This window comes from Canis lupus, chromosome 3 (genome assembly GCF_011100685.1).
Source record: "Canis lupus familiaris isolate Mischka breed German Shepherd chromosome 3, alternate assembly UU_Cfam_GSD_1.0, whole genome shotgun sequence".
Classification (NCBI taxonomy): Eukaryota; Metazoa; Chordata; class Mammalia; order Carnivora; family Canidae; genus Canis; species Canis lupus.
In genome coordinates this window covers 48,611,335-48,638,654 of record NC_049224.1, presented here as the reverse complement: position 1 = coordinate 48,638,654, position 27,320 = coordinate 48,611,335, and the positions used below count along the sequence as shown (strand labels likewise).

Below are 27,320 nucleotides of genomic sequence, written 5' to 3'. Positions count from 1 at the left end.
CTCTGCTTCTTCCTTTCCCTCAGCCTCTGGCCCAGAGCTTAAACTCCTTCCTGCTTCTCTTCCCTCCTCCTCACCTCTGCCTACCACCTGCCTCCTGCTGTAAAACCATCAGCAGCCCCACATCCACAGGGTGTTGCCCAGAGCCATGCCAGCCTGCTGCCGTGAGTTACTGAGCAGTGACTGAGCCCTCCCCGTGGGCGAAGCCCTGGTCTGAGTGCTGAGCACAGAGAGGCCAAGTCACTTGCCCAGGGTCACACAGCTGGAGAGTAGCTGGGTCAAGCCTAGAATCCCAGCAGTCCGCCTCCCTCCCTCCCTTTGTACCAGATGATCTCACCACACGCTCCCATCGAGCCCTTTGCTTCCTCTTGAGGCCTTTCTTCCTTCCTCTTTTCTCCCTGTTCCCTGCCCTGTGCCTTCTAACTTGCTCTGCCTCCATGGAGCACACTTGGTAACAGCAGATTTCTCTGTCATTGGAGCGATTCGGGTCTCTGCACTTCTCTCGGCCTGGCCTCACATCAGCCCCCTCTCCATTTCTGGTACCTTCCATAGGGGGCCTGACATCTGTCCAGTCTCACAAACAAACAAACAAACCCAGTGGCATTAGATAACAGCACCTTCCTTACCAAGCCTAAGTCTGTGCTGACATTGTGCTAGACCCCAAGTCCAGGTTTTACAGAAGAGGTGAGTACATGAGGCCCGGGGATGCTGGCTGAATGGGGTCGGAGCCAGGCTTAACCCTGGGCTGACCCCCTCCAGGCCTGGTGGCCTCTCGTGTCTATGGAAATAAGTCCGTTGACTTATAATGAACTTACAGTCCATAGTGAATTTCAAATCAGTATTTGAACAGGACACTTTCCATGGCCCAGGAAATTGTAGCAGAATGATCCATCTTCGAGCATCACTCTGGGACCCTCCCAACCCCCGCCACCCCCCACCACCAAAACAAAACTGGTGGGGGTTCCCTGGGGCTCTGCTCTGGTGCTCATCTGTGTCGGTGCACCCGTGGTTATGGATCGTGGCTCGCGGGCTCCCTTGGCAGCCGTCTAGAGCCAGGGAGTGTCCTGTGCCCACAGCTCCTGCGACGTGCGCCCAGGGCAGCAAGTGTTCTGTGCTGAGTACGTCTCGTTTTCTCTGGAGGGGTCTGCGTAAATATCCTCCATCCTGACTGTTGCCTCCATGAGTTGTTTCTGCCACTTCCTGAGCGCTCTGGGCATTCCCTGGGAGTTCTTCAGAACATTCTGGGCAGGCTCTGCTAAATGTTAATGAGGGATCCAGCTAGGGGAGGGCCCCCTTGACCTCTGGCCCTGGGCTTTGCCACTCTGCCATTTTAGATGAGTGATTTATTGAAAGGCAGGCAGAGGTGGACAGTGGGAAGGAAATCGCCCTTTTAAATTTATGGCTGGTTTTGCCCACATTAATGTGTAAGCCTCCGGCTATGCAATTAGAGGTCGTTAGGCAGCTACAATGGGAAATTAATTCTGCAGGACCCCCTCCCCGTGTGATTGTGGGCGAAACTGCTCCAGGGCCGGGAGAAAGCGGTTTGTTGCACAGGTGAGAAGGTTGTGCCCTGCTCCTGTGAAGGGACTGGAGAGCTTGCTGGTGTGTGTGTGTGTGTGTGTGTGTGATTAACTGAATAGGTGACCAGCCAGGACTGAGCCCAAGGCCCTGAAACTCCCCTGAGCACACCGGGAGCAGGACTCTCTCCTTCTGACCTTGCAGAAGGCCGGGCCTCAACTTTGATAGTTAAGTCTGGGTGACCTTGGCCACATTACTTAGCTCCCCTGAGTCTCCTTTTCCTTCTCCATAGAAGGAAGGTTTGGAAATAAGAGCATCTTGGAGGTGCCTTTAACTCCATAAAGGATATTTTTTCTCTCCCTCCATCCTGCAAGGTGGGAAGCTTCTAATCTCTGATAGGCTTGTGCTGTTTAAAAGCAAAATTCAGCTGAGTAAATTTAAAGACCACGTTGGCTTTATCCACTGATTCTTGGTCGGAGCAACATCCCATCTAGCAAAAAGAAATATGCTTCAGAGAGCTACAGAAAAGGGAAGGTTTCACAGGCAGAGATGTGCAGAAAACGGAAGTTTGTTGGCAGGGAGTGGACTGTTTAAGGCTTAGGTCATCTACCTGTGGGGATGGGATGGGGGCCAGGGGGGTTACCTCGCTAGTGTTGACCAGGTAATTCCAGATTGGCTGCTTAAAGGTTGCCTTCCCGGGAGAGGCCAAAACTGCCATTAGGTTATGTTTTTTTTTTTTTTTTTTTTAAGATTTTATTTATTTATTCATGAGAGACCGACAGAGAGGCAGAGACCCAGGCAGAGGGAGAAGCAGGCTCCCTGCAGGGAGCCCGATGTGGGACTCCATGCCAGGACCCTGGGATCACAACCTGAGCCAAAGGCAGACGCTCAACTGCGGAGCCACCCAGGTGCCCCTGCTTCTTAGAAATCTTAAGTGGAACTCCCAACGTCAGAGCAAGAGAGCAGTAGTGCTCTGCCTGCGTGTGTGGGGCCGAGAGACCAGCTCCTGGCCTCTCCCCGCCCCCCCCCCCGCCCCCTTCCTCCTAAAAGCATCTCTGGGAACCTTGTGTCACTGTAATCCAAGGATTCCACGGACGCAATGAAAACGTCCTGTCTAGTCTGATTTTACCATTTTTTGTTTAAAATTGTGGTAAAAGGTACAGCACGTGAAATTCACCATCTTTGGCATTTTTAAGTGCACAGTTCTGTAGTGTTGCATATATAATATTGTATATTTCATATACAGTATTTCACATTGTTGTGAACTGGGTCTCCAGAACATTTTCATCTGGCAGTTCTGGAACTTTGTGTCCATTAAATGATTCCCCACAGCACCCCCTCCCCAGGCAACCACCATTCTACTCTTTGTGCTTTGGACTATTGGTGGTACCATTTGTGAGTGAAATCCTAAAGTAATTTTGTCCTTTTGTGACTGGCTTATTTTAGCCTAAGGTCCTCAGGGTTCATCCATGTTAAGGCACGTGTTAAAATTGCCGCCTTTGAAGGCCTTTTAAAGACCAACGTGGTCTTTAAGTTTACTCAGCTGAATTTTGCTTTTAAAGAGCACAAACCTATCAGAGATTAGAATAATACTTGTGTGTGTGTGTATAGACCATATTTTGCTCATCCATTCATTTATGGATGGACATCGGGGCTGCTTCCACCTCTTGGCTCTTGTGGATAGTGCTGTGATGAGCAGGTCTTTTTGAGAACCTGTATTCAAGGTTTTTGGGGTATAAAACCCAGAAGTGGAATTGCTGGGCCCTTGGGAATTCTGTTTTTCTTTTCTTTTCTTTTCTTTTCTTTTCTTTTCTTTTCTTTTCTTTTCTTTTCTTTTCTTTTCTTTCTTTCTTCTCTCTTTTTTTTTTTTTTTTTTTGAAATTGCCGTACTGGTATCCATAGCAGCTGTATGGTTTTTCTTTTCTCCAGTTTATTTATAAAGGCCCCTGAGGAGGCTCCCACAAGACCTCAGACCCTGAATGAGAGAGGGTTGGGAACCTGGTCCTTCTACTTCCTCCCTCCTTGCTGGGCCTTGGCTTTGCCAGAGCTGCTCTCTCTCCCGAGGCCAGGTCTTGGCTGAGTTCCACTGACCTCGTGCCCGCCTTTTGCCTCTTTAGGCCTAAGGGTTGGTGATTATCTGTCACTGTTGCTCATCCTGGGTGCTTTCACGTCCCTTGGTGGACATGTCCCTCCCATCTGTAAATATCCTTCAGTAGGTGGTCCTGAGGGGGAACTTTGGAGTATACTCTGCTACCTACACGTTTTGACTGATGCAACCACTCAGGATAGGTAGAGGGGAGGAGGTTGCACACCTCAGTATATCTCAGTTTTCCTCATTCGTAAAATGCCTCCTTCGGGTTGCTGGCATATATATGTTGGTATTGCGTGAAGGGCTTGGCACAGCCAGTGGCACATAGAAAGGCCTATGGTAAGCGTTTGCTATCATTTTTATGATTTCTGTATTCCTTGTGCAAGGCTCCTCTTAAGACAGTACAGCTGGCTTCAGCCCCCAGGGCTCTTCCATCAAAGCGTGAGCCCTTCAGGGATTCAGCAGCTCCTGATTTCTGGGCTGAGTGGCAAGAAGTCGGCAAGAGGAGACAATATCATCAAGGATGCTTTAAGGCTTATCCACTGGAGATGATGCATTGGGCAAGCTGACTGCCCCCAGCTTGTGCTGGGTCCTGCCCTCAGTACCAGCTTGGTAAAGCAGCCAGCAGCTGTGGGGTAGGGCTCAGAGTGGCTTTGGCCTCTGTGTCTCACTTGGCAGATGATCTGTCACAGGTCCAGTTCCCCTTGGAGCCTGGTCACTCTGCTCAGCCCTTGGCAGGCAGCCGGTGGAGACATGACACAGCGAATCCTGGAGGATTTGGATCTCTGATATGGAGGATTTGATGATTGCTCCCCCTTTGCCCAGAGGTGCCTTTCCAGTCCTGTCCAGGGAGGAAGCCTGCCTTCTCTGAGATCCGAATGCCTGAGATACTCATGAAGGAATGTGGGAGTAGAGGGGGCTGTCCTGCCAAGTAGGACTGATGGTGGCCATCTGAGGAGGAGAGGTGGAGCAAACACCTGCACGCTCATACATACGTGCATGCACATGCGCACAAAAGCACACATAAACATGTGCACATGCACACATATGCACACTGGCATGCACTCACATGCTCATGCACATACGCACATGCACAGTATTCAGGTGCAGCAGGAGCATCACTTTTCCCCAGAAACCTCCTGGAGTGCACATTAAGATCCTCCTCTCACATTCAGATTTGAATTTTTCTCCCATTTTTTCCCCTTAAAGTTAGCAATTCTTTGGACAGTTAATATTCTGAGCTGTGGACTGTGTTCTTTATTCATTTAGCAGTACTTATTTAGTGTCTTCTTTGTGACTGACACCAGGCTGGGAATTGGGAATGTGATAATAGGGGCCTTGGCCTTGGGCAGTTGAAGAGATAGTAAAAAAATGAATGAATGAATGAATGAGTGAATGCATACATAAGTAAGCAAGCAAAGGAGCACAATAATTACAGGTTGCAATGCATGCTGGGAAAGGGAGTCCTGCAGATACTGGGAACAGCAGGTGCAAAGGCCCTGAGGCAGAAGAAAGAAGTTACTGGACAGGAGGAATCACAATAAAAGCCATGAGGCAGAGTGAACAGGAGGGTGACAAGAGAGCGTAGGTGGAGAGGTGGCCGTGCTGATCCTGCAGGGCCCCACTGACTGCAGAAGGGTATTGGTAAGTTCCACACAAGAGGAACTATTTTCGGAAGTTTTAGGTGGGAGTTACTTGATGCGCTGATGCTTCACTGTTGTGCAAATGGGCGATGAGTGAGCAACACAGGAGGTGGTGTTGCAGTTTGGGTGAAGATGCTGGCGGCCTTGCCTGAGTAGAGGCAGTGCCTGATGGGAAGCACTGGTAGTGGTTCCTGCTGGATTGTGGGAGGAGGGGGAGGACTTAGAGGGAGAAAAGGAAGAATCCAGGGTAACTCCTAGTGTTTCTGGCTTTCTCAAATGCCACCTCTTTTCCCTCTTATCTTGGTTAAGAATTATCTAACCGTTTCTGAACATATGCATATTACCTGGTGATGGCAAAGGGACATGGTAAGGCAGCGTTTTGCATGAGTGCACGATTGTGGGTCCAGTGTGGACTCCTTTCTCCAGGAATGAGGCCCCATGTCACCTTGGGTCCTTGGCCCATGAAGGAGGTTCTCATACCCTGAGAGCCAAGAAGATTTAAAGATCATTAGTTCAGCTCCTCCTCCACAGGGTTGAGTAACGTGTCTGGTGTCGCGCAGCTGGTCAGTGGCAGGAGCCAGGCTGCAGTTTTGCCAAAGGAATCAGCTCTGGGCAAACAGAGGAGCCCTGGTGATGTCCCCGCCTGGCACTTCCCAGATACCCCCAGGTGCTAGGTGGTGCTGTAGGACCGTGGACCCTGCTCTAGGCCATGGTGGGTAGCAACGCCTGTTGGAGTTCATGGCAAATGGGAGAAATTTGATTGTCCCTGGTGCTGGGCGACTCACTCAAGCACATTCATCTCTACAGGGTCTGAGAGAAAGGAAGAGCCTTAAGGTGTTTTTCCACCTGGAAACTCAGGGTACGATTTGCCATCTGTGGAGGCAGAAGCAAAGCCTTATCTCCAAGTATGCACTTCTCCCCCTGCTGTCTTCCTCTGATGAGGAGGCTTCCTTCAAAAGCATTGAACTAATCTCTTAAGAAATGTAGTTGACCCTTGAATAACGCAGGGGTTACGGGCACTGACTTCCATGTAGTCAAACATCCACTATAATGTTTGACTCCTCCTAGGCTATTTTTTTTTCCTCCTAGGCTATTAAAGATAATAGCCTATCTTATAAATACTGGTGGTTTTTTTTTTTTTTTTTTTTTTTTTTTAAGAGAGAATGAAAGTAGAGAGAGAGAGAGAGAGAGACAAGCAGACTGGATGCTGAGCAGGGAACCTGACGCGGGGCTCAGTCTCACAACCCTGAGATCATGACCTGAGCTGAAATTGAGTCAGGCCCTCAACACACTAAGCCACCCAGGCGCCCCCTAATAGTTTACTGTTGACCAGAAGCCTTGCTGGTAACACAGGCCATCAATTAACACATAGTCTGTATGGTGTATGTATTACCTGCTGTATTCTTATATTCAAGTAAGTTGGAGGTCTTTCCTCAAGGTTATGAAGAAGGTTATGAAGGTTATGAAGAAAATCATAAGGACGAGAAAATACATTTATAGGACTGGACCATATTTGTTGAAAAATATCCACGTATAAGTGGACCTACATGGTTCAAACCTGTGTTGTTCAAGGGGTCAGCTTACCTGGTAAAACTATTACAGAGAAATCCTATAAGGTCCTTTGTAAATAGAGAGTAAAGCAACTGAGGGTGACCTGTATTTACATGGACAAAGGGTCTCACTTGATGTGGGTCCCAAGCTCCTTTGCCCCAGAAGAACATTTCAATGGTCCAGACATGAAAAAGCAAAGGTATGAACTCATTCATTCATAGCAAGAATTGAGGAGACCTCCTGTAGGTTCAGTCAGTTATGATCTAGGAAAATGATGGGGTATTCTGTGATTATTAAAGATAACGGTTGGGGGAATATTTTGTGACTTTGGAATGTGTACGGTTGAGAAGTGAATGAAGAAACAGATTCCAAAACTGGAGTATAGGCTGGGTGTTCAGTGCACTTAAGGGAAAGGATTTGGAACTACTATACTGTTTTTTCCTTGACATGCCTCTAATCTAGTTTTGTCACATTAAAAAGAACGCAATGAGAACCTATTCTCCTGGTGTAGTTGTGGTGTTTAAAGGCCAGCGAGAAAGAGCAGATAACCCGAGTGAGCAAAATTCCTGTCCGAGGGAGGACAGATAGGCATTTTTCCAGGATTGTTGAGCCAGTGGAAACCTGCCAGCGGAAGGATGGCGCTGGGGACCACTGACTAGTGACTCAGAGGCAGCAGGTGTTCACGGAGCCCTCTTCTGTGTCCCCAGCATGGTACTGCATAAGTGGTACAGAGGAAGCTCACAGTTGGGCCTCTGAGTGATGGGATGACCACAGGATGGATGTGGGGATGGGGCTGTGTGCATCAGCTTTCGGGCTTATGCATTTTCTCCTTGGACCTTAGATGGCACCATGGGAGGCAGAATGACACGAGGGTGGGGGAGGGGCACATAGAGGAACAATTTGAAATCACCACACCCACCCTTTGTGGGACCTCCCTCCCGGTGCACCTGTGGTGATAAGACCCCTCCTTGCCAAGCCTAGCCCTTTTCAGAATGCCCTGTTGGCACTCACTCATGCAGAAAAAGCATTTTGTCTCCACCCTGGGGACCCAGTTTGAGCACAGGTCCTTCTGTGAAGTGTGGATTCTTGGGCCTGGCCTTCCTGGGACAGGTTCATAAACCCTCTGTCTGGGTGCTGCTGGCAGATTTAGCCTCGTACAGCTTCTCGCTTAGGGGGTGCCCCGTTGCCTGAGTACCCAGCACCTCCTTTTCCCTTTCTTCTCTGTTCTCTGTTTTTGTGGCAGCCCAAATACTCACGGGTCTTGAGACAATGAAACGAAAAGCCTGGTTATCATGGGCAGGAAATGGGCTCTATAAAGTGCCCCTTATCCTCTGCACCAGAAGCCAGCAGCCTTCAGCCTTTAGTAATTCTGTTGTTTGTGTAACCCGCTTTGATGTTTATTGGAAACAGGAATTAGTTCCTGACATTGACTCGATTTGGGCTCCTCTTGGGGTGATCGTGATGGAGCCAAGGAGTGGCTTCATACTAGACAGGACTCCCTTTCTCCATTTGGCTGGATCCTGCCCACTTTGCTGTCCTTGGGGGTACCCCTTGCTGGCCCCGGAAGGCAAGGGACTTCAGGGACCTTTGGTCGGTCCATACACTGTAGAGTGCTGTCCTGGGTGCTGCTCCTTTTCGCCACCCCTGCAGGTTATGGGAACAGGCTGCAGCCCCGATGGCTGTAGTCTTTCCAGTTCCACGAGGGGGTGATTTATCCTCCCAACTTGATGTTCCAGTAGGGCAATGGGAGCAGCAGCTGAATACCGATGGCAGATATACTGCCCAGGAGAGAGAGATGAAAGATTGCTTCTGTGTTGCTTGCTCCACTTTCCACACCCTCATACCAGCTTGAGCCAGCAGGTGGGTGTAAGGCCAGGCCTCCAGTGATTGCCTTCCTGTCAGTTTTCTGCCCTACTCTGGGAATGTGGAAGTCCTCACCAGCCATCCATGGTGGCCCCAAATGTGACCCTGCGTCATGTTCCCAGGAGGTGTTGTGAGCATGCAGGGTTTTGAAAGCATGAGCTTATTAGCCAGGTTTAGAGAAGAGGCCCAGAGTGTGATGCCAACCCCATACCCCATTCCTGCAGACACACTGAGAGACCCTGCAGAGGTGCTAGCACCCATGGCCTTACTGGGGGACAGCAGGAGTCTACGGGTTAGGAGTGTAGGGATAACTCCATGTGAACCTCCGTGTTCTTCCAAGGGAGTGCTCACCAGGAGGGCCAAAGGTAGACAGGGCTTTGTAGGAAACACATCTCCTTGTACTTTGGGTAGTTGCTGATGAGATCGGGAGTTTGTCCCCGACTGAAAAGCTTTCCAGAGAATGTGGAGATTTCTAGCAGGGCTCCCCAGAGTGGGCCACATTGGTGTCCTGTGCTCACAGACACCCGGGCTGGGTTTTCGAAGAACAGGAGGATGCTACAGAGTAGGAGAGGCCTGGTGACGAAAATTCAGACTTCGCCCAGGACGTCTGGTAAAGTCGAAGGTCAGGGTCAGACTCATGGGGTTCTGTATCCTGACTGATGCCCCCAAAGATATTCTGGGTTTCAGAGACCTGGGAGGCCCCACATCTTTATTTCCTCTAATAACCTTGGAACCGGTCATCTATAAAGGAATGAATATTTAGAAAAGCCCTTTTCTGGCTTCCTGCTTACATCATCCTTCGTGGGAGTCCTTCCCTCCATCTTCAACCCCGGCATCGGCTCTCTGGTCCTCTGAAAGATGTCACCGTTGTCCATAAGCTTCTCTAAAACACTCATTGACTGCTTACCCTCTGCCCCGTGTGTCTGGATGTGGATGGGGTTAGTGTCAGAGAGAGGGGCAGTAAAAGTATCCAGAAAAGGTTGGGTGAGGGGGTGGGGGATGCTTCTGTGCACAGATGACTCTGATACACACACACTCTGGAGGAGGCTGGGGCTGCGGGGAGGGATGTGGACGTTGGCACCAGAAGGCCTGCTTGGCTCCCGATCTACCGTTTCCTGGCGGTGTGACCTTGTGCCACTTTCTTCCCCGGTGGGCAGGGGTAAGAGTGGTGCCTGCCTCGGAGGGCTGTCGGGAGGAACGGAGGGCTAACTCTACGGCACGTGCCATGGCAGTGCCTGGTGGTTGGGAGGCCCCGTCCGTGGGCGGTGGAGTCTGTACCAGAGGGAGACACGCCCTGCTGCAGAAATGAGAGCAGGGAAGATGAGCTCTGAGCAGAGGGATTTTAGGAGAATGGGGAGTTGAAGCTGCCCTCGAGGCAGAAGTGATAAGGGGCAGAGAGGCAGCAGCCAGTACTCCGGCAGGCCCGTTGCTCTGATGGTCGGAATCTAGCTAGGCTGCACGTGCAGTGGAGGGGAGGACAAGAGGGTGGGGGAACAGCAGCCTAGGAGCCGAGGTGGGCCCTGGCCCAGGCCAGGGAAGAGTCAGAGGTGTTTTGGTGGCCTGGCAGGTAGGGGGAGTCCGGCCCTGTCGTGGGCCCTCCGTCCATCCTGGGCCTTGACTGAGCAGGGTCTCTGATCTGTGATGTGGCGCTGGGTGTAGGGAAGGGCGGATGAGCTGCTGTGGGGGAAGCTTGGTTATCAGCAGGCTGGATGCGGATGCGCTCAGGTGCGCGCTCCCCTCGTGTTTTGCCATGGGCTTCATCATCTGGTCCGGTTCTTGCGAGTCACCCGAGGTCCCTAGCACTTACCTGGTTTCTCACCGGTTACCCGTGTACCACATTTTCCCACCATTTCTCCCTCTGGAACAAATTTAGATTTTGTCCCACTTCATTTGTTCTTGCATTTCACAGCTAGTACTCCTGCTTTTTGGGGTGAAGGTTGCTAAGTGTGCTGCTGTTCGGTATCTTTGGCAATGCTGAATTTTCTAGTATGTGGCACACTGATTCTGCCTTTAGTAATTTGATGACAAAGATGTCTTGGGAAATAACAGCCAGGGAGCCACCCTGTGTGACTCTAACAACAGGTAGCTAATATCCAGTCTGAGAAAGAAAACAGCAAGAAATATTTCTCTGGCTTTCAGTTCATTTGACAGAAGAGCTTCAGCGATGGTGCATATTTTCTTTTTTTTTTTTTAAAGATTTTATTTATTCATGAGACACACACACACACACACAGGGGTGCAGAGACATAGGCAGAGGAAGAAGCAGGCTCCACGCAGGGAGCCCGATGTGGGACTCGATCCCGGGTCTCCAGGATCACGCCATGAGTTGAAGGCAGATGCTCAACTGCTGAGTCACCCAGGCGTCCCGATGGTGTGTATTTTCATACTAAAGTTCCCTGGGGGTGACATGGCATTGAGGTGTTTGCTGAATCTCCCTTGCTTTATTCACACCCTTAAATATACATCATTTGGTTGAGGTGTAATTTACACACCATAAAATTCACCCTTTTAACATGTAGGATCCTGTGGTTTTTAGTGTATTCACAGGGATGTGCAACTTCACCATTATCTCATTCCAGAACATTCCATCATCCCCCAAAGAAATCCTTTTAGTAATCGCCTTTCATCCTCCGCCCACCCCATATCCTCTGTGGGCCCCTGGCAACCATTTATTGACTTTCTGTCTCTAGAGATTTAACTGTTTGGGACATTTCATATAAATGTCTGCCTTCTTTCACTTAGCATCATGTTTTCAATGCTCATCACATTGTAACATGCAACAGAACTTCATTCCCTTTTATGGTCAAATAATATTCCATTGTAGGGATGTAACCAATTTTAGACATTCATTCATCAGTCAGTAGACATTTGGGTTGTTTCTACTCTTCGGCTTTATGAATAATGCTATTCTAAATATTCATGTGTCATTTTGTATGTGGACATATGTTTTGACCTCTCTTGGGTATATCCCCAGGAATGGAGCTGCTGGGTCATATGGTAACTATGTTTAACATTTTGAGGAACTGTCAAACTGTCTTCCAAAGTGACTGCCCCATTTACATTTCCACCAGTCATGTAGAAGGGTTCTGATTTCTTACAAGCTTGCCAACAGTTGTTATTGTCTGTCTGTTTGATTAGAGCTGTGCTAGTGGATTGAAGTGGTTCTCATTTGCATTTTCCTGATGGCTGATGATGTGGAACATGATTTCATGTGCTATTTGGCCACTCATATATATTCTTTGGAGACCTGTCTATTCAAATTGTTTGCCTATTTTTAAATTGAGCTATTAGTCTTTTTGTTGTTGGGTTGCAAGAGTTCCTTATATTTTCTGGATACTAGTCCCTTATCAGATATATAATTTGGGAATGTTTTCTCCCGTTCTGGGTTGTCTTAAGCATCCATGGGAACAAGTGCCTTTCACTAGAACATTGAGCCATCGGTAGCCACAAAGGTAGTGCCCAGAAAGTCCACCAGAGAACAGTGGCATCTTTGCATCATTAGTACCTACCGGGTACCAGTGATTTGAGTACATGAATGAATGGTTTTCCTTTGTCGCTTAATGAGGGTAAAGAGGGATCTGGGTAAAGTAAGTGGAAGAGGATAATAAATTGATGAGCTGAAACCCCAGAAGCAAGACATACAGACCTACGCACTGAGGCATCTTGTGTCTGGTTATACTTTCAAGATCAATGAAGGGAAAGATGAGCGCAGAGCTGGGCTTGCACCTATGTTTCTGATGCAGTAAATATACTTTTCCGGAATCAATAGGGTGGTTCTGCAGAGGCCTGTAAACGTGGTGTAATTATCATGCCCCAAATTACAGTTGTCACCTATTGATTCTGTCCTCTCAGCAAGTATTGGCACATTTCCTCCTGCCCCCACACCATTCCACCCCAGCTCGCAAATCTCCTCCTCATCAACCCCCTCAGCAAATTACCAAGAAGAGGAGGTGACATTCGGGCAGGTGCCAGCTGTACCATTACCATCACCTAGTTCAGGGAAGAGACATCTGGGAGAATCTCAGATTTAGGGACAAGGTGGAATGATGTCACTGTGAGAAGTGGGATCAGAGAATCCAAAGAAGCAGGTAGTGTTTCTACCTCAGTGGAGGCTGCTGCCTCAGGAAGTAGTCTGGATGGAGGATTTCTCCTTCTGTAGACAGGAGCAGGAGGGAGGCTTCTGGAATCCTAGAAAGAGGTCCTGGGTCATTCCTGTAGAGGATGATGTCTATTTATAAAGTGGTGAATGTCGAATAAACCGTCACCTTAGAAAGTGTAAGTCTCTGGCTCACTTGTTCACTTGCTCACTCAGTCTTCCGTCCCACGAATGAACATGCATTGGGCTCGTGATGTGTCCCAGGAAGGGACTGTGCTAGGGCTGCTGAGGTGAAGGGAGGCCAGCCTCTGCTCTCCAGGAGCTTCCAGTAGAACCCAGGCCTGGTGGCGGCAGAGTGCAGAGAAGAGCCAGGAGCCAGGGGTAGCCAGTGGGATGGGGTCAGGCCTCTCTGCGAAGCCTAGGGAGGGGTCCCCTGGGGGTGTGGAGCCTGCAGGGAGGAGTCCGTGTTTATCTGGTAGACAGGCCCGCGGTTAGTGTTGAGGCTTGGGTTCCTGTTGAGACCTACATCCATGGGGTGTGGATGGGAACTGCAGGGAGTCTCCTGTGATAGTGGCTGAGGGCTGCCACCAGGAATAGGGAAGGAGGGAGAGATTGGCAGGTGGGATGTCCCCACCACTGTTCAGCTCTGCGGCATTGGGGGTGGGAGGTAGGGAAGTGGCAGGAGATTTGTGAGGGAAGCTCCCTGCAGGGCTGGTGTCAGCGTGGGGTAGTGGCATCCTGCCGGCCCTGCTTCGTGGGTCTGTCTGGGTGCTTGTCCTGCCCCCCTGTCCTGGAGCACCTGACCCCATCCAGTTGTTCTCTAAAGCTCATTTGTCTTTAAAACTAAGCTTCCCTGGTGGAGGAGGTGGGAATGGATGGACTGCAACAGTGAGTGGTTCTCAAACTTTTTGTTCGTAGGACCTTGATCTCAAATCTCGAGGACCCCAGTGATCCTGTGTTTATAAGAGTTAAATCTGTGGGTATTTAATTAGAAATTAAAACTGAGGAGCACCTGGGTGGCACAGTTGGTTAAGTGGACGACTCATGGTTTTAGCTCAGGTTCGTGAGATCAAGCCCCACTCAGGGAAGAATCTGCTTGGGATTCTCTCTCTCTCTCTCTCTCTCTGCCTGCCTTCCTTCCCCTCCCCCCCCCCCCAAATCCCCGGCTTGTGCTCGCTCTGTGTAGTAATCTTTATTTTTTCAAAAATATTTTATTTGAAAGAGAAAGCACAAGCAGGAGGGAGAGATGGAGAAGCACAGCAGGGGGTGCGATGCGGGGCTTGATCCCAGGACCTCAGGATCATGACCTGAGCTGAAGGCAGACACTTAACTGACTGAGCCCCCCAGGCGCCCCTCTCAAATAATCTTTAAAAATTTTTTTTAGATTGAGAACACACAGGCATGTGTTCCAGGAGCCATAAGTGATGGCTACAAACCGCCTACTGCACACTTGTGGGGAAGATGAGAGCCAAAAAGGCAAAGAAGGTCACAATGCTATTATGTAAATAGTTTTGACCTCACAGACACCCCCCTCCCCGGAAGGGTGGATTCCTTTGGATTAGAAGATTTGTACATACACTCAGCATAAAGCATCCACCGACTCTGTTGGCAAGTCTCCACTACTGTGTTGGGGGTGGAGGGACATGACACGAGGTAATTCCTGCCCTCTGCAGTTCCAGGGGGCCAACTTCCTTGAAGGATTATAGAAGTGGGCATTTATATTGCAGCTGTGGTAAGGTTATATGAGGCGGGGGCTACAAGGACTGAGCCTCATCAGGGGCTCTCCTGCTTCCCAGAGGAAGTGAATCCAGGCTCCCAGCATAAGAGGAAGGGGACAGCAGTCACATGAAGACCAGGAGAGTGGCCTTGTATGGTTTTATCAGGCCAGAGGCCCCTGTGGTAGGAGTGCAGTGTGTGTGGGGTACAGTGGCCACATTGCAGGGGACGGGAGTGGCCTTGCAGAGCATCCTCTGCTCGTCCCTTCCCAGCACAGGCCTGAGTGGAAGGAGTCCACTGGTGGCCTGGATGCTGCACCCCGAGCCCCCCTCCATGGGGTCTTGCAAGGGTCCCTTGCTCTCTACTGCCTGTCCAGGGCTGCACACAGTCACGCCTCCCAGGTCCTGGCCAGCCCTTCCTTCATCTGTGCCTCGAGCTGCGTTCTTCCATCTGCCTGTGGACCCTGGTCAGGTCCTCCGTGTCCCCTGCCCGCTTGTTCCTCTCCCGCCACGCCTCGGGTGCCTGGTCTACCTGTGGTCCCTGTTGTATCTTTCATAAAAGTCCTAGCCACTCATACTCCTTCCATGAACCACTGCTCTGAGTGCCGTCCCAACATTTCCTCATTCCGTCCTCACCATAGCCCTGTGGAATAGCTCTATCCCCATCTTCCAGATGAGGAAACTGAGGCGCAAAGGGGTTAAGGATGTTGCACAGGATCCTTTGCAATGGAGTGGTAGGACTGGGATACAGGCCTATATACTCTTAACCACTACTCTGGCTGCTTTTTGTCTTTGCTATTTTGTTTCCAGCTCTGGAACCCCATGGTCGCACCTCCGTTCTGACACCTAGTAGGTGCTCACCAGAGGTTTAAGAAATAAATGTCATCTTTGTATTTTGCCTGCCTGGGTGTCAGGCCTCCGGCATGTGCTGTTGCTAAGGAAATGGCCAGATGAGCAGACCAGAGACAGATGAATATCACCTGTTGATGTGTTTGGAAGCTCTAATTACCAGTGGTTTTCAGGGCAGAGGTGCAGATTTGTAATGACTGGATGGATAGGTTCTAAGGCCATCCCGGTCACTGGCGAAGGCACTCCTAAAATGATTTCGTGCACTGTAAAGTCCCTTGCTGGTGGGAGGTACTGTTTTTGCTGTTACCAAAAGCAAAAGTCTCTTGGGGTGTGTGCTTTCCAAGTCCTGGGCTGGGGCTCTTGGTTCAAGGCGAGGACAAGAGGAGGAGGAGAGTGATTCCCAAGGCAGGTGGTTAGAAGGCCCACCCCAGGAGTGCACATTGGGTTCAGAGATCAGCTTTTGGAGAATGAACATGAATGAGGGTCTGGCTTCGACCTCATGCGAGGGCCAGCTGGTTTCTGAGCGCTGGCCCCTCTGCCGGAGGTCTGAGATCCAGACCCGATGCACACGTCTGCGAGTAAATAATTGGGGAGGGTCTCGATGCAGAATGGGCCCTGGACCTGAGGGATGAAAATCGGATGTTGGTCTGGACCCGTTTTCCCCACTTCCAGGTGGATTGCCTTAGCTTTGTGGGTTTTTCCTTCCAGCTCTGCAGATCTGCTGGCATATTTATTTGGAAGTGGAGTAAGCAGAATTTTTCAAAGGAAAGCAGTTTGCAAAAGATGAAAATAAAACAACTTTGGATAAATGGCTCATCTGGCAATGGGAAATAGCCCCTGGCGTTGGGAGGTCTTTAACCTTGTCTGAACATGCAGTTTGGCTCCTGCATCATCTTAGAGAGAGGAACTTGCTGTCTCTCTGCTGAAGCTAGACCCTGGGGGGAGAGAGCCAAAAATGCAACCCTAGCTCTGTTTGAGAACTTGATAAATAACTGTATTTCCCCTGTCCAGTGACTTGTGCGTCCCTCCTTTCCAAGATACCATGCTTTCTGTCCGCTGGACCCACTACTACAGTCTTCTTCTAGCCTTCTGTCCTCTGCCCCTGCACCTTGTTTATTCTGCTCTGCAGATTGCAGCCACCAGGGTGGTCTCCCCGTGAATGCAGTGTGAGTCCGATCTGCTACATCTGTGAGCAGGGCCACACAGTTCCATGTGATCATGGCCTCTTTGCTTTTTTGACCTCATTTCCTGCTTTGTTGTCTTAGCATGGGCCACACTGGTGTCTTTGCTCTTTGTTACATATTCCAAGCTTATTTCTACCTCAGGGCCTTTGCATTTCCTGTGTCCTCTACTGGGCTCACATCACAGATCTTGGGGGCCCTCCCTCCCTTGTTTCAGGGCTCTGCTCACATACTCTCACAGAGGCTGCTCTCCCTGTTAGCCTTATGTAAAGCAGTGCCCTCATGCTCTCTTTCACCCTTGCACTCCGTGGCACCCATTCTCAGCTTTTTTTTTCTACATAGAACTCGGCTCCACTGGTCATAGCACATGGTTAGTTATGTATGTGTTTCATTTCTGTCCTGCTGTACCAAAACAGAAGTGCCACAGGCGCAAGGACTTTCTGTAGTTTATTGGCTGTATTCTCATCACGTGGGACAGGGTTGGTACGTGACAGGTGCTTACTGAGGCTGTGGTACAAATGAGGTTGAGTGACTGAGTCCAGACCACCAGGCTCACCCAGCTTTCTTCCACTGCCTCAGCATGTCACGGAGCCAAGAAGAGCTTCGGATTTCAGCAGCCCTGGATTTGAATGCTGGCTCTTCCATTCCCTAGTCCGGTATTGCTGGGCGAGTTAACTTTCTTCTTTGGTCTTCCTTGTCTTCACTTGTAGAACTGAGGGAACATGGCTTGCCTGGTGGGCTGTTGGAGGAATTTTCGTTAGCCCATATGCTGTACTAATTTTGTGTTGGACAAACAGAGAAAAGGCCTTTAAAAAACAGCTTTATTGAGATATAATTCACATCCCATAAAATCGACCCATCTGAAGCATACAGTTGGGTGGTTTAGTGTATTCACAGAGTTGCGCAACCATTGGCACAATCCAATTTTAGAACGTTTCCATCACCCTCGAAAAGGAAGCCTGTACCCATTGGCGGTCTTTCCCCGTTACTCCCTCTCCCCAGGCCCCAGCAACAGCTGGTCTACATTCTGTCCCTATAGATTTGCCTATTGACATCTGCTATAAAGGGAATCCTACAACATGGGGCTTTTTGTGACCAGTGTCTTTTCTAAGGCTCATCCATGTTATAATAGGCATCAGTACTTCTTTCCTTTTTATGGCAAATAATATTCCATCAGGTGAATCTCTTTCATGTTTTGTATCCATTCATGTATCCATAGGCACTTGGGTTCTTTCCACTTTTTCACTCCTATGGGTAATGCTGCTGTGAACCTCAGTGTAGGGGTGTTGTGTAGAGGAGCAGAGGGCTTATTGGACGTATCCAAGCCAGTACGGGGATGCCTTCTTTGAGAAGTCTTCATGCTTCGAACCACATCCCTACCCCCCAGTAGCTACTAAACTCATTCCTTTCATATTATTGTGTTTTTTTTTTAAAGATTTTATTTAGAGAAAGAGTGCACATAAGTAGGGAAAGGGGGAAAAGGAAGAAGGAAAAAGAAGAATCTCAAGCAGAGTCTACGCTGAGCACAAAGCCCAATGCAAGGCTTGATCTCATAACCCTGAGATCATGACCCGAGCCAAAACTAAGATTTGGATGCTCAACTGACTGAGCTACCCAGGTGCTCCTCAAACTATTGTATTCTTACAGAGCTATCTTACTCATCTCAGCAGACATTCTTCTGATGGAGGATTATCATTATTTTTTCCACTTAAGGATAGGACTAGCTGGTTCTTCATGTGGTTTTGCCATCTGCACATCCCCGTCTTGGCTCACACTGGTTATGCTGATGCCTCTTCTAGGCCACGTTCTGCTCAGCCCCTAGACTTTAGTGGACTCCATTCTTAGAACCTTCCTTGCACAGCCCTTTGCTGAATGAATTTGGCCATTCTGTTTTGAGAACCCTTGACTCAAAGCGGACTTGTCTGAAACACGATCTTTGAGTTTTTGAGTTCATCTCATTCCAGCACATTTCTTTATCTCCTAATTGCATTACCCTCGACCCCAGTAGAATTACAAATAAGTACTTCAGAAGATTCATTAAGTCTTGGCTGCTGGTGAGGGAGTGATGACAAAGGAGGTGTGTGAATCACTCCGCCAAGGACCAGTGTTTGAGCTTCTCCTTTCCTCCAGGGAAGTCCTGAGTTCCCTGATTCTTCTCTGAAGGGCACATGGGGCAGTGCAGATCTTCCTGAAGGGGGAGTGTGGTGGTGCTAAAGGTCAGTCCTCTGGCTCTACTGTGAGGAAACGAAGGAAGGTAGCACCGGTTTGCGTTAGGCATGAAGGTTTGTTGAAACATTTTAGTCCAAGGTGTGTGGGATTCCAGAGTCCAGTCATGTCTCATGGGTTCTTTTTTTTTTTTTATGTTTGTTTTGGCTTTTTGTTTTCTATGTAGGCTCCACACTCAGTGTGGAGACCAATGTGTGGCTTGAACTCATGACTCTGAGATAAGACCTGAGCCAAAATCAAGAGTCAGATGCCTAACTGACTGAGCCACCCAGGCACCCCACTGTCTTGTGCTCTTTGAGCACTTTTCATCGTATATTTCTCTATGTCATGTTATGGATCGCAGCTTCACCCCGGCCTCTGCTCATCTGTCGCTACCTCAGAAGGGCCTTCCCCGAACACCCATCTCTCCTGACCCCCATCTTCACTCTGGGGCCCCTTACTTGACTTTCTTTATCTCCATATTATATATTTATTTCATGGTGGTGGTTGTTCCTTATCAGAACATAGGCCTCAGCAGAGCACATCAATCACTCACATCACTGTTGTATCTTTAGAGCTTTAGCTGGTTCTCAGAACATGGAAGGGATGCATTAAATACATGTCGAGTGAATGAATGGATGCATTTAGTGTTCTAAAAACTCTAAGGCAAAGGTGCTATTATTGCTACTGTGTGGGGGATAAAAGCCCTGGTCCTTGGGATGATTACTGCAGGTCATGAGGTAACTTGAGCTCAGCTCTCCTGGGTCCCAGGGTCCGAGAATGTCCTCTGTAGGTCATTTGGAAACCCTCAGAAAATGTCATGGATGGCAGAAGGTGGCACATGAAGTCCTTACTGGAGTAGAGATTTTAAAGGGTTATGGAGCAAGGATTTCCTGTGGCCTGAGAGGGAAATCAGGAAATGGCAGAAACTCAGGAAACAGCAGTGGGAGACACTGTGCTGAGGGAGGGACTGGGGGGCAGGGGGAGAATGATACTGGAAGTGACTGTGGAAGATTGTAAACCAGAGGGAAGCCCCTACAGAGCCTCTTAGGAGCCCTATGGTGAATGCAGTCTAGACCAGCCCACTGGATCCTCTCAGGCTGTCCTGTGTACCCTGGTCCTACCCTCCCCAGCCTGATCATCTCAGGCTCTCCATGTCCCCCGCCCCCCGCCTGGTCATCTCAGGCTGTCCTCTGTACCCCCAGCCTCCAGCCTGATCATCTCAGGCTTTCCCATGTGCCCTGTCCCCCCATCCCCAGCCTAATCATCTCAGGCTGTCCCGTGTATCACCCCCTCAGCCTTCCCAGCCTGGTACGCAGATGGTCCTCCCAGGAGGGTCCAGCACTTGGAGGGTTGGAAGGGATTGCAGCCTAGCAGGACTGACTCTTGATCGTTGTGCTAATGAGAAAGTCATGGGTGATGGCATGAATACCACAAGTCACACTTGGCCTGACAGTGGAATGCATGGCACCCTGTGATTTCATTGCAGTAGATGCTAACTGTTCGCATGGGGAATCTGTGTGTCTTCAATTTGTGGAGATAAGTTTGCAGGGAGAGGGAGCCTTGTCGTGGTATCACAAATCCCCCCCCCCCCCAGAGATTATCAGTTTACCTGGGATGATCCCAAAATCCCATGCCATCTGTGTGAGAAACCAGGGGTCAACTCTAAAAGTAGATACAGCGCCCTGTCATTTGTAATGGGTTTGTTTGCTTGTTGACTTTTTGTTTTGGCCATTTTTAGATAAAACATTTAACAGTGTCTGATGCCCTATGTCCGTGTTTGGGTGTGGTGAGTGTGTGTTGAGACCCAGATGGCCGGCTGCTGCAATATGCAAACCTCTCCACTCCCCACGTGTGTCATCCCTATAATTGATGTTTATTTCTTGCTTATGTGACATCCAAAACAGGTGGGCTGCTCTCGGCCAAGTGGTGGCTCTTTGTACCTTGGCATTATTGTTTTCAACGTGTCCTTTGCAGGGTTGCCATGTTGGTCTATGTCAAGGAGGAGGAAAGATTATGGTGGAAGGGGCATGGGGAGTTGTGGGGGCCAGGCTGGGGGTGGCACATGCTACTCCTCGCACATTCTGGTGGCCCAGGCTCCGGCTGCGGCCTCCCTGGGAGGCAAGGAAAGCCAGCTGAGCCGTGTGCCCAGGGAGGAGCAGAGGTAGGTTTAATCACTGGGAGCCCCTTGCTGCCACAGCGACTCTGTATTTTTAACCACAAGGATCCTTTTGAATTATATAGCCCTCTGTGTACTTGACAGCCCGTTCTTGAGAACTGTTTCCTTTGATCTTCACAGGTAAAGGGGTTACTGTCCCCATTTTGCAGATGAGGAAATGGAGGCTTAGAAAGCTTCTGTCATAGAGGATTTGCTTCTTCCTGACCAGGACCAGGATTTGCTCCTGGTCATAGAGGATCGGATGCTGGTGACAGCACTGGAATCTAGGCCCTCCTGGGCCCCATTCCATGCCTTACCCTGTCCTTTCTTTCCACAAGTCTCTGAATGTGGTCAGATCTACTCTCAGACTCCTGTCCATGTGCCGTGTAGCTCCTGGGACAATCCCCATCCTAACCCCGATCTGAGAGGCTTTGAGGGGGACCTTGTCTTCTCATAGCAGCACACAGACCAGGTGAGGGAGGGTCAGTGGGGATGCTGAGTGGTAGTGAGGGTTTGTAAAGACTTACAGGGAAAGAGAATTGTGTATTAAAATCCAGGGCCCCAGAGGGCGGGGTAATCAGAAAACACATGATCAAAGGGAAGAGCACGTAAGGACCCATCTTTGACCTGTGCTTGGGAACTCCAAAGCCAACCTTGGCCCTCCAGTGACCCCCGAAGAGACCCCAGGGTCCCCTTGATGGCCGGATGTCCTGTAATGAGTGAAAAGCCCAAGATTCTGTTCAAATCCTGGAATTCCATGCGGTACTGAAGGAAGAGTTTTAAAACTAGACCTGACAGGTCAAAATAAATATCCTCCATCGTGAGGCACAATCTCATTTGGGCCTCTGAGGCCTTCCCAGCTGCGGGCTCTCTACAAATAGCCTTCATTAACTGTTCACTTCATACCCCGGCTGCCGTCTCCCTGCTTTTCTTGTGCCATCCTGCTCACTGCTTCCTCTGCTCACCGGCCTGGCCCCAGGCTGGGACTACTCAGGTGCAGTGTGCCAGAGCTCCGGGACTGTGGGAGGTTAGTGTGTGTGCGTGTGTGCATGTGTGTGTGCACAAATGTGTGTGAGTCTGTGAGTTTGTGAATGTGGGAGAGTGTGTGCCCCTGTGTGTTTGAAGAGTGAAAGTTTGTGTTAAGTGTGAATCTGCATATGTGTGTGTGTGTGTGTTTAGTGAAAGTGTGTAAATATGAGTCTGTTCATGGAAGTGCATACACATTGTGTGTAAGAATGTGAATCTGAGTCTGTGAAGGAGTGAAAGTGTGTATGAGTCTGAGTGTGTCTGTACGTGTCAGTGTGAGTCAGTTTATGTGTGCATGTGAGTCCAAGTGTGTCCCTGAGAGTGAGTCTGTACATGTGAGTGTATATGTGCATGTGAGTCTGAGTGTCTCGGTGTGAGTATACATGTGAGTATATGTGTGCATGAGTTTGAGCGTGTCCACGGTCCACGTGAGTCTGTGTTCACGTGGGCCTATGAGAGTGAGTGTGAATCTGTATGTGTGAATTTGGTACATGTGCCTTTGAGTGTGTGCCCCTGTGTGAATCTGTGGTATGTGTGCCTGTGAGTCTGAGTGTGTGTCCCTGTGAGCGTGATCTATGTTTGAATGTAAGTGTGTATATGTCTGTGTGTGAATCTGTGTGTGTGTTGGGGGCAGTTCTAGAAGGCACTGGACACGTCTGCTCTCAATTGCTTCCCACCATTCGGTCGTGGAGGCATCTGGAAGGCGTGAGCCCCACCCCTGAGCCGGGTGGGCCTGAGGGCCTGGATTCCAGCTCCCAGCCCTTGGCGGCAGGAGGCAGGGAGCTCCAGGAGGAGCTCGGAGGGGGTTTCGGGGAAGCTTGCCACCCTCAGTGCCCTTCTCCGGCATCGCCTTTAGCAATCCGTGTAGCTCAGCCCCGCCTGGCTCTTCAGTGCGTCGTGCAAGTGGCCCCAGGGCTCATCATTCCGATGGCCTCAGGACACTTGTGCCCGACTGGCTGCGGGGAGCTCAGATCTGCGGTAACAAGGTGGAGGTAGGTTGAGAAACGAACCTGGACAGAAACAGGTGGCCGAGCCTGTGGCTCTCGCCGAGGTCAGGCCGCTTCTGCCGTGTGACAGATTCGGGACACGGAGGAAAGACAAGCTGAAGCTCCGCTGAGCCAGCGGCGTCGCCAGCGCTGCCGGAGTGCTGCGTGCTCGGGAGGGGGCAGCCGGACGGCCCAGAGTTGAAGCTGAGGATGGTTCCCGATCACCGGCTTACAGGTTTCTTCCCTTGTGTCCTGAGCATCAGCCCTCGGAGCCAGATTGCTCTCGCCGCTGCAGACGCTGCAACATCACCATGTCCCCACGGTGCACGGGGCGGAAAAAATCCCCATTGAATCGGCACAAAATTGCAGTTCTGAGCAGTTCAGCCTATGATCCCACCAAAGTATTGAGCCTCGCACCCAATTTTATGGGCTCAGGTTGGCATTAAAGCAGGAGGCAGAGATGTGCTTTTCAAATGCAAATTTCGGAAACGTTTATTTGAATGGGTCCCTAAGGAGCCATAAGCATTTTCAGATCCCAATTAACCTGGGTGTATTTGAATGCCTCAGCAGTGGAAGGGATTCATGCCTGGGCCTTGGTGACACTTCTCAAAGCCAGCAGCTGGCACGTCTCAAAGTGGTGGTTTCAACCCGAGGCTGAGTGATAAGGTGGTGGCTTTGTAGAACATAAAAAATTCGAACCCTTGCTTCTGCAAAGAGCTTGGCTGCTGTAACACAAATCACATTAGTGTGGCATCTTACTTCCAAAAAGCAGTGCTAGTCATAGAGAAGACAAAAACCTTGGTGTAGAGTTTTTTGTTTGGTTGTGGGTTCTTTTTTGTTGTTTGTTTTTTTGAACAGCAAGAGAGAGGAGACGTAATTTGTATTTTTGAGCTCCGCTTTCAAATAACTTTATAAATGGTTTTAAAACCGTTTAACTCCGTTTAGGCTGCTATCATAAAAATACCATAGCCTGGGTGGCTTGAAGAACAGACATTTATTTCTCACAGTTTTGGAGGCTGCTAAGTCTGAGATCAAGATGGCTAGTGAGAACTCGTTTCCTGGCTCTTAGAGAGCCATCTTCACCCTGTGGCCTCACGTGTTGCAGAAGGGATGAGAGAGCTCTCTAGGGTCTCTTTTACAAGGATAGCAATTCCATTCACGAGGTCTCCGGTCTCATGACCTAATCACCACCCAAAGGCCCCGCCTCCTAATACCATCACCTTGGGGCTTGGGATTTGAACATGAATTTTGGGAATACATACATGTAGTCTGTAACAAAAACTGTCTTTGGAAATGATCCAGAAAAGTTGGATTCTGGAGAAGTTTTGGATTACCTTCATCTGTTTGCATTTCATATGTTTTCCTTTTTAAATATGCAAGGAAGTGATTAGAGCATAGGAATCTGTCTAAATAAATACAATAGCTCTTGTGCCTTTATCACTTGGATTTTTTATTTTTAATTATCAGAGCAGACCAGGAGGTATCCAGAAGCAGAGAGTATGGTTTTCTAGTTTGCTGTACCTAGAAGCAAACTGTGGGACAGATTAGTCCAGAAGATCACATCAGGTCCCCACTTGAAGCTTTATATGGCATTCTGTTGTTAGAGTGTCTGTCCTAGTTAGGCTTTTCTTTGATAGTAATATTTTTTATCTCCTCCCTTTCTCCCTCGGATACTGGAGCTGATGGAGGGACATAATCCAGAACATTGCCGTGTGATGAGAACAGATAACACTTGAGATAGATAGATAGATATCTAACGGTACTCCACTCTTGAATGAGCCACATGGTATGCAGATAATCCCAGATGAAATAATGTTTTTAAAGATTTATTTTTTATTTTAGAGAAAAAGAGCAGGGGGAAGGTCAGAGGAAGAGAATCTCAAGCAGACTCCCCACTAAGCATAGAGCCTGATGCAGTGCTCAACCCCATGATCCTGAGATCATGATCTGAGCTGAAACCAAGAGTTGGCTACTTAACCAACTACCCCACCCAGGTGCTACACCAGATGAAATAAATTAAACCTGTTTTACAGATGGACTGTTTGGTCCTGTTGACTGCCTGCTCCTGTTATCTATCATATTTTCCTGGATCCTGTTATCATATATCTAGATCCTGATATCTATAAAATATCAAAAGGACAGTTTTGAGCTGTGGTCCTTTCAATCAGCTCACTATCTGGGGGCCGCTGGGACATAGTGGCAGGCATAAAGTTCAGGGTCACTTCTTCAGTACTTTCCCAAATCCTACTGGCATAAACTCTCTTCCTGTCTATTTTGTCTGCAAGACTCGGTGCCAAGAGTTTTCACAGACAGATCTTCAGACAGTTGAATCAAGAGGAAGGCTTCACTTCCTCCTCTTCTCTCTCTTCTTCCTGCAGAGATGCAAGATGGCTTTGAAAAGCACATATCTTCTTTCCCTTCTGATTGCCTTATTTGTTCAGATGCTTCCATCTGAGCGTTTTCTTTATTCCTCTGCCTAATCACCTCAGAAAGTATCCAGGCAAACGGCTCATGGCCCATCCATCAAAGTGCCATGCACCTCCACTTTCTCAAACAGGAAATACTCCTAAAAGCTGCAGAGGAGAGCAGTGCTCCCGGTTCAGCATAAGACCTGAGACTGGAAGAACTGTGTACATAGGGCTCCCTGCCCCTCTCACTTCCCCACCTTGGAAAACAGAGGAGGAGGAGGGGGAGGAAAGGGAGTTCAGTGGGCATCCTTCAGATGACACTTTCAGCCTCCTGTGTGTTTTCTCTCAAGTAAACCCTTTGGAGTTCTGCTGGGGTTATTAGAGACCAGGTGTGGCTGGCCCACTAGAGTTCTCTGTACTGTGTGTGTTCCGCAGCATGAAGGTGTTTCTGCTAGAACAGTGCCTCTACCCTTTGCATCTGGTCACTAGATCAGATGCGTAGGCTCCACAGACCACCATGAGGTCAGGTGCACCAAATTCTGGTGCTAGACAGGGGAAGTTCAGCCACAGGCAGGCAGTGAGAAGGAGCCAGGATGGAGCTGAACAACCCCCACTTACTAGGGAAATTTCTACCCACTCTTCCCACACACCCACACTGCGCACACACCCATGCAGAGCATTTGTGCATGTGTTCACACACCCATGGTGACCACAGCCCCACAAACATGCCTATCCAGCCCAGTATGACTTTTGGTCACCCTGAGGATGGCTTTGCTTATTCGTGCCTTAATGCGCACTCTTTTTTTTTTGTGTGTGTGAGTATGATTATTTCATATAATACTCATTTTTTTAGTATTTTAAGATTTTAAAAAATAGTAACATAATTGATGCACCGTGTTTACATTAGTGATTCAGCATCCCTGTATGTTACGGTATTATACTGCGTTCCTGCTTTGCATGTGCTGGTTCTTCCGCATGGAATTCGCCCTCATTGGGTCAAGCAAACCCCTTATGTTTTCTTTTTTTACTGAGTCAGCTCCAGGGTCCCCTTCTCTGTGAAGCCTTCTCTGCGCATCACCTGCCATACACACAGGGTCCCACTTGCAGCACTGTCTTCATGGAGCATTGTCTTCCTTTGTCCTTGTTCTGTGATGCTGCTCATGTACTCCTCTGCCTGCTATACCTCAAGGGGTAAACCATGTCTTTTCATTGGACAAAAAAAATATGTGTATAAATGTACCTGGCACTTATAACCAATTAGTAGACATTTGTTAGATGAATAAGTAAGTGAATGATTTTTTTTGGGGGGAGGGAGGTTGCAGTTTGGAAATTATCTGACCGCTATATGCATACTAAGAACTAATTGCTTTTGTAGATCAAAATTCTCATGTTTGTCTCTTATAATTATTACTGTCTTACTATGAAGACCATTACCAAAATCTACTTTGACTTGATGCCACTCAACCTATATAATTTACTTCCTGGTAGAAGTGTTCCTGGCACCTCCCAACCTCACTTTTTGCTTCTCTCAAGAGAAATCTCCATTCCCCCATGGAAGGGATTTAGCTATGTTTATGTGTCTCCTGGTGGTGGAGGCTGGATTGAGGGATCTGGATTGAGTGGTAGGGAGTTCGCCAGGATTGGTACTTTGGAATTGCTGTCTAGAAGAAAATTTGAGCTGGGAGCCATAGTTGGTGCAGCTGCTAATTTCCCAGCTTTATGTGTTGAAATTCTTTAGCATTCTATTTGTTGTGGTGACCAGGAAGTATAGCATTTCCCCCCCTTAGCTAAAGGCTAAAAGGCAAAAAGACCTTACCTGCTCACCCAGAAAAGCATTTAGCTCAAATAGAAAAAAGGTCTACAGCCATTTAAAGGAAAAATAAAAGACACTGGTATTGAGATAAAGCATGCTTTCCCCAAGCTGTTTAAAACACATCATAAGCAAGGTCCAAATAGCATGGGTAAGACAGAGAATAGGGTATGTTCTGAACTATATTTTAATGTGTTATTTAAAATATGGTCACAGTGCAGTATA

The 27,320-nt window shown here is 48.9% G+C and overlaps 1 protein-coding gene across 2 annotated transcripts in view; it reads left to right on the top strand.

Annotated features, from left to right (window-relative positions):
* Positions 1-27,320, top strand: part of SLCO3A1 (solute carrier organic anion transporter family member 3A1) — a 303,094-nt gene that overhangs the window by 84,464 nt on the left and 191,310 nt on the right. The gene's annotated exons all lie outside the window — the stretch shown is intronic.